This window comes from Budorcas taxicolor, chromosome 12, assembly GCF_023091745.1.
Source record: "Budorcas taxicolor isolate Tak-1 chromosome 12, Takin1.1, whole genome shotgun sequence".
NCBI classification, from domain to species: Eukaryota; Metazoa; Chordata; class Mammalia; order Artiodactyla; family Bovidae; genus Budorcas; species Budorcas taxicolor.
The window spans coordinates 23,897,300-23,904,956 of NC_068921.1; positions in this window are offsets into that span (position 1 = coordinate 23,897,300).

Genomic DNA, 7,657 nt, shown 5'->3' on the forward strand with positions numbered 1-7,657 from the left:
TCTCATTTAATTCTTCAAGGTTGATGACATGTGACAGGAAGAAAATTGTGAATATGGCTCTTTTGCTGGGCTGCTAATTACAGCTCCGCCACCCAGTGAGAAATAACTCATCAGAATTTCAATTTCTTCACCTTTAAAATGGAGATGATGACAAAAAGTTTATTCTTCTAAAAAGTTAGTATGCATTTAGAATTATGCAACAAGATAAATGCTATATAGACATCTGTTTTGTATTTGTATTCATAGAATCTATGAATCTATATATTCATAGAAAAGGGTTAATATCCATAACTGGTAAATATTTGAGGGTTTTTCATAAACAGATGCAACTAAATAAGGATGAAATTCAGCATGAGCCCACATCCTTCAACTTCATGGCCCCAAACCACATAAAAGTCTCCTTCAGAATTACATAGCTATAACTTATATGTATGGACATGAGTTTGAGAAGGGGACAACAGAGGATGAGATGGTTGGATGGCATCACCGACTCGATGGACATGAGTTTGAGCAAGCTCCAGGAGGTGTGAAGGACAGGGAAGCCTGGGGTGCTGCAGTCCATGGGGTCTCAAAAAGTTGGACTGACTGAGTGACTGAAAAACAACAAAATCATATACGTGAGTGGGAGGAATGAATCAACAATTTAATGTTTAAAATTGCATTGGCCACGATTTTATGAGTTGGGAAGAGCAGGATAAAAGACATAAGCTGATTACCAAACCAATGCCAAGAGAATTAGGAAGGAAAAAGGAAAGGACTCTGTAAGCATCTGGTAGATTTTGTGTTAGCCAGAGAGAAGGCAATGGCAACCCACGCCAGTACTCTTGCCTGGAAAATCCCATGGATGGAGGAGCCTGGCGGGCTGCAGTCCATGGGGTTGCTGAGTCAGACACGACTGAGCGACTTCACTTTCACTTTTCACCTTCATGCATTGGAGAAGGAAATGGCAACCCACTCCAGCGTTCTTGCCTGGAGAATCCCAGGGACGGGGGAGCCTGGTGGGCTGCCGTCTATGGGGTCGCACAGAGTCGGACACGACTGAAGTGACAGCAGCAGAGGAGAATATATACTTCAGGAATTATTTTTAACATTATGTTCAGACCTAATTTTAAAATGTGGAATGTTAATCCCAGTTGTCTATGTCTTGTTCATTTAATTTTTAATGACTTAAATGATAAATGGTAGATTCAAAGTGTGAGGATTTTGAGACCTCTTCGGGTTACAAGCCTGTACAAAGGTAGCTGGTCACTTAGATTGTTCAAACAAAAGGAATTTCAAAACTCCTGTAAATTAAAAAGCCACAAAGTAAAAGTTAAGACTAAACTAGAGAAAATCCCTGACATTCAATATTCACAGTCTGATGTATTAGTGAATGGATTTCAGTAAGTGGATCTATACCACTGAAGGGTGGAAACAAGTCATGGAGACAGTGATTGAGCCTTGCTCTCAACATCTTGATTTTTACAAGGGGTGAAAATGCCACAGACAGAATGACTGTCTATTAATATGATGGATATTCACCTTTGAATTTTACCTATAGCGTCTTCTCTTGCTGCTGAAATGGTCCATTTGTTTTTAAAGGTGAAAATCCATTCACTTTTTAACCCAGGTGTTCTGGGTTAGAGGCCACTAATCTCTCAGAGGAACCATGCCACTCGAGCCAGTCTGCTTCTCATACTTTTCATTTTATCTGTGCAGACTATTCCAACATTCCAAGAGTAAAAAGTTTTTAAAAGTTATGTTATCAGATTTGATCGAATGAGCAACACAATTATGGTCCCAGTAATACTTGGTTCATACTAGTTTTTTTAAATATATATGTGAACACTATATATTTTGGTAAGGATAACACTGTATGATTGATTAGCTGGTCACCCACATTATGCGATTAACCTTTTGCTAACCTAATACTGATTATCGGAATTACTTAAATACCTAGAGTTCTCACTGGGAGAGATTGAAGGCAAAAGGAGAAGAGGGTGGCAGAGGATGAGAGGCTTAGATAGCATCACTGACTCAATGGACATGAATTTGAGCAAACTCTGGGAGATACTGAAGAACAGGGGAGGCTGGTGTTCTGCAGTTCATGGGATTGCAAAGAGTCAGACATGACGTAGCGACTGAACAACAACCCACTTATGCGCACTTCAGAATGTTGAAATGATCCAGACTGAAGTATTTATTTCTCTGTCCCCCCATGATATTTTGTCTACAATTCTGTTATTGCACTTCTTATCATAATACAGTTAATTGGGTTAAAAATAATAATTTTCTTCTACTATAATGTATGCTCATTGAAGTCATGGAATATGTAATATTCATCTTCATGTCTCCTGAATTAATTTTCTTCTCAATACATTTGAAAATTTCAGTGTTTGCTGGATGAAAATAAAATAGGAAAAATTAACAGTAGCTATAGGATGAATGGGCTTCCCTGGCGGCTCAGATGGTGAAGAGTCTGACTACAATGCGGGAGACCCAGGTTCAATCCCTGGAGAAGGAAATGGCAATCCACTCCCAATGTTCCTGCCTGGAAAATCCTATGAATGGAAGAGCCTGGCAGGCTTCACTCCATGGGGTCACAGAGAGTTGGACACGACTGAACAACTCACACACATAGGATAAATGAAATGTTCTTCTATAAAATAGATAAAAATCTCACTAACAACTTTGACATTGTAGCTTAAATATTAGTTATTTATAGAGTAGAATCATAGATCAAGTGAATTTAATGATGTTGGCTCCAGGAATTAACATAAGACACTCCCCATTAGTGGGCCTCCCTGCTGGCTCAGTGGTAAAGAAACCAGCTGCCAATGCAGGAGACGTGGATTCCATCCATGGGCCAGGAAGATCCCCTGGAGAAGGAAATTGCAACCCACTCAGGTATCCTTGCCTGGGAAATCCCATGGACAGAGGAGACTTGTGGGCTACAGTCCATGGGGTCCCAATAGAGTCCCACACAACTTAGCAATTAGACAACAACAACTCTCCCTTCAGGCAGTCAGTTCAGTCACTCAGTCATGTCTGATTCTTTGCAACCCCATGGACTGCAGCATACCAGGCCTCCCTGTCCATCACCAACTTCTAGACTTTACACAAACTCATGTCCATTGAGTCAATCATGCCATCCAACCATATGATCCTCTGTCAGCGCCTTCTCCTCCCATCTTCAATTTTTCCCCAGCATCAGGGTCTTTTCAAATGAGTCAGTTCTTTGCTTCAGGTATCCAAAGTATTGGAGTTTCAGCTTCAGCATCAGTCCTTCCAGTGAATGTTCAGGACTGATTTCCTTTAGGGTTGACTGGTTGGAACTCCTTGCAGTTCAAGGGACTCTCAAGAGTCTTCTCCAACACCACAGTTCAAAAGCATCAATTCTTCAGTGCTCAGCTTTCTTTACAGTCCAACTCTCACATCCACACATGACCACTGGAAAAACCATAGCTTTGACTAGACAGATCTTTGTTGGCAAAGTAATGTGTCTGCTTTTTAAGGTGCTATCTAGGTGGGTAATAGCTTTTCTTTCAAGGAGCAAGTGTCTTTTAATTTCACAGCTGCAGTCACCATCTGCAGTGATTTTGAAGACCCCAAAATAAAATCTCTTCAATGTTTCCATTGTTTCCCCATCTATTTGCCATGAAGTGATGGGACCAGATGCCATGATCTTCGTTTTCTGAATGTTGAGTTTTAAGCCAACTTTTTCACTCTCCTCTTTTCCTTTCATCAAGAGGCTCTTTAGTTCTTTGCTTTCAGCCATTAAGTATGGTGTCATCTGCATATCTGAGGTTATAGATATTTCTCCCGGCAATCTTGATTTCAGCTTGTGCTTCATCCATCCCAGCATTTCTCATGATGTTCTCTGCATATAAGTTAAATAAGCAGGGTGACAATATACAGCCTTGATGTGCTCCTTTTCCTATTTGAAACCAGTCTGTTGTTTCATGTCCAGTTCTAACTGTTGCTTCCTGACCTGCATACAGATATCTTAAGAGGCAGGTCAGGTGGTCTGGTATTCCCATCTCTTGAAGAATTTTCCAGAGTTTGTTGTGATCCACATAGTCAAAGGCTTTTGCATAGTCAACAAAGCAGAAGTAGGTGTTTTTCTGGAACTCTGTTGCTTTTTCGATGACCCAGAGGATGTTGGCAATTTGATCTCTGGTTCCTCTGCCTTTTCTAAAACTAGCTTGGACATCTGGAACTTCATGGTTCACGTACTGTTGAAGCCTGGCTTGGAGAATTTTGAGCATTAGTTTGCTAGTGTGTGAGATGAGTGCAATTGTGCAGTTGTTTGAACATTCTTTGGCATTGCCTTTCTTTGAGATTGGAATGAAAACTGACCTTTTCCAGTCCTGTGGCCACTGCCGAGTTTTCCAAATTTGCTGGCATATTGAGTACAGCACTTGCACTGCATCACCTTTTAGGATTTGAAATAGCTCGACTGGAATTCCATCATCTCCACTAGCTTTGTTTGTAGTGATGCTTTCTAAGGCCCACTTGACTTTGCACTCCAGAATGTCTGGCTCTAAGTGGGTGATAACACCATCGTAGTTTTCTGGGTCATGAAGATCTTTTTTGTATAGTTCCTCTGTATATTCTTGCCACCTCTTCTTAATATCTTCTGCTTCTTTTAAGTCCATACCATTTCTGTCCTTTATTGTGCCCATCTTTGCATGAAATGTTCCCTTGGTATCTCTAATTTTCTTGAAGAGATTTCTTGTCTTTCCCATTCTATTGTTTTCCTCTATTTCTTTGCTTTGATTACTGGAAAGGCTTTCTTATCTCTCCTTGCTTTTCCTTGGAACTCTGCATTCAAATGGGTATATCTTTCCTTTTCTTCTTTGCCTTTCACTTCTTTGCACAGCTGTTTGTAAGCCCTCCTCAGACAACCATTTTGCCTTTTTGCATTTTTTTTTCCTGGGGATGGTCTTGATCCCTGCCTCCTGTACAATGTCAGGAACCTCTGTCCATAGTTCTTCAGGCACTCTGTCTATCAGATCTAACCCCTTGAATCTATTTCTCACTTCCACTGTATAATTGTAAGGGATTTGATTTAGGTCAGACCTGAATGGTCTAGTGGTTTTCCCTACTTTCTTCAATTTAAATCTGAATTTTGCAATAAGAAGCTCATGTCCTGAGCCATAGTCAGCTCCTGGTCTTGTTTTTGCTGTCTGTATAGAGTGTCTCCACATGTGGCTGCAAAGAATATAATCTGTCTGGTTTCGGTATTGACCATCTGGTGATGTCCATGTGTAGAGTCTTCTCTCTTGTTGTTGGAAGAGGGTGTTTGCTATGACCAGTGCATTCTCTTGGCAAAACTCTATTAGCCTTTGGCCTGCTTCATTTTGTACTCCAATGCCAAATTCACCTGTTACTCCAGTATTTCTGGACTTCCTACTTTTGCATTCTAGTCCCCTATAATGAAAGGGAAATCTCCCTTAGTGCTATTCATATTCATGTTCTCAGTAGCTCAGTTGTGTCCATTTGTTTGAGACCCCATGGACTGTAGCTTGTCAGGCTCCTCTGCCCATGGAATTTCCCAGGCAAGAATACTGGAGTGGGCTGCCATTTCCTCCTCCAGGGGATCTTCCCACCCCGGGATCAAACCTGAGTCTCTTGCTTTGACAGGAGGGTCCTTTAGAACTGAGCCACCTGGGAAATCCTCCCTTAGTGCTAGGAGCAAAACATAAAGAGCAAAATAAGTGGAATTGAAAATTGCCAAGCAAAATATATCAGTTTGTGTCACAATTTTAACTACAACCTGTTGGTTTTGGGAGAAAAATCACTTAAAGTTTGTTTTTGCCTTCATGGAGTTAATCTCAAAGGAAAGATACTAATTAATATGTACTACATCTAATATCAGTGAATCATTCTGTATTAATCATATCCACAGAAAAATCTGTTGTGTCTGAGGGGGCTGTCACATTCATCTTATAGCCAGCAGTTGTTAGTGATACAAAGCTAGCACTAAATATAAGAAATGACAAGTCATTGAAACTGGAAGGGAATTAAGCCTTGTATGAACAAAAAACTGTGACTCAGTGAGTTATAACCAGTGCAAAGAGAATTTTCTTTTCCTTTTTCCCAAAGAAATCTGGCAAAATGATCCTACTGTATGTGAACTTTTCTTGTATTATCTCCATAAAGAACCTGCCTGCCAATATAGGAGACCTGGGTTCAATCCCTGGATCAGGAAGATCAGTATCTTAACACTCTCAGCCAAGCACAATTCCCATTCCACCCCCTTACCCCATTCTGTATCTCATCATATCAGCATGGGCAAGTCCATCATTCATTACCTTATTTAACTTGAGCATGTTGACCTGCTGTTAAATAGTCATAGTTTTTACAACAACAAATCTAAGAGATGCATAAGAGCAGCAGCAATGAAAATATGAAACTTCTAGAATCTTCCAGTCTATATCCCATGAGGTTAGATTGAGAGCAGAATTTGGAGTAAAGAGTTGACTCATTGGAAAAGACTCTGATGCTGGGAGGGATTGGGGGCAGGAGGAGAAGGGAACGACAGAGGATGAGATGGCTGGATGGCATCACTGACTCGATTGGACGTGAGTCTGAGTGAACTCTGGGAGTTGGTGATGGACAGGGAGGCCTGGCGTGCTGTGATTCATGGGGTTGCAGAGTTGGACACGACTGAGCGACTGAACTAAACTGAACTGAACTGAGGTTGGGTTAGAAGGAGCCAGCATTGACTGGTTTTATGTGTCAGTTTCTCTCATAGGTGCTTGACATATAGGACTTCAGTGTGCACTGCAACAATCCAACTAAGAAAGCGTGATTTCTACTTTACGCCTGAGGAAGCTGCAAATTCAAAGGGCCAGGTGCCTTTGATAGAGTTACTCAGCTAAAATCTAGCATACCAGGATTTGCACCCAGTATGAAGTGGTTTAGACTAAAAGCTCATTTCCAGTCAAGACACGTGTACCTCACGAAGAGAAATATTTTAATTTGTATTGTAGTTGAGAGACTCTGGGAAAGAATTAAAAATTAAGGTTTTGTTTTTAGTTATAAATATCACTTACAAATTTTTTTTCACTAGAAATCTCCCAGCCAAAGGTTTTAGAAATGGTAACAATTATTTACTTTACCAAACACATATCAAATTTTTCTAGGCTTGCTCTTGGTTTACATTTTCATGGAAATTTACTTCATTCAAAAACAAACACTGTTGTAAATCTGAATTACAATTAATCACTAATTTTCTTTACAGCCTGTCATAATTTTAGAATTTGGCTTGATTTAGCTGTTTTGGGGTGTTTTTTTAAAATAAATTACCAGGAAAAAATATAGAAAATGTAACTGAATCAGTGTTGCTTTCGTATCTGCCACCTAAGCTACCCTACAATTCTTTGAAAAGAACTCAACACCGAGATAACATGAGGGATAAACATTCCAGTATTCCATACTGAGGACAGATCTTAGAGCCAACATACAACATTTGTTCTTTCCATAAATACTTGTTTTTATCTAAATTTTAGAAAGAAAAATGCAAATTAATGCAATAACTCTTGTCTCTTAGGCAGATATTTTCAAATGTGTTGTTACACTATCATTTATTCCGTGCCATAAATAAACTTCAGTGTTAGCAAAGATAAATTAAACCAAGGTCCCTGACCCAGGATCTAGCTATCAAGCAAAA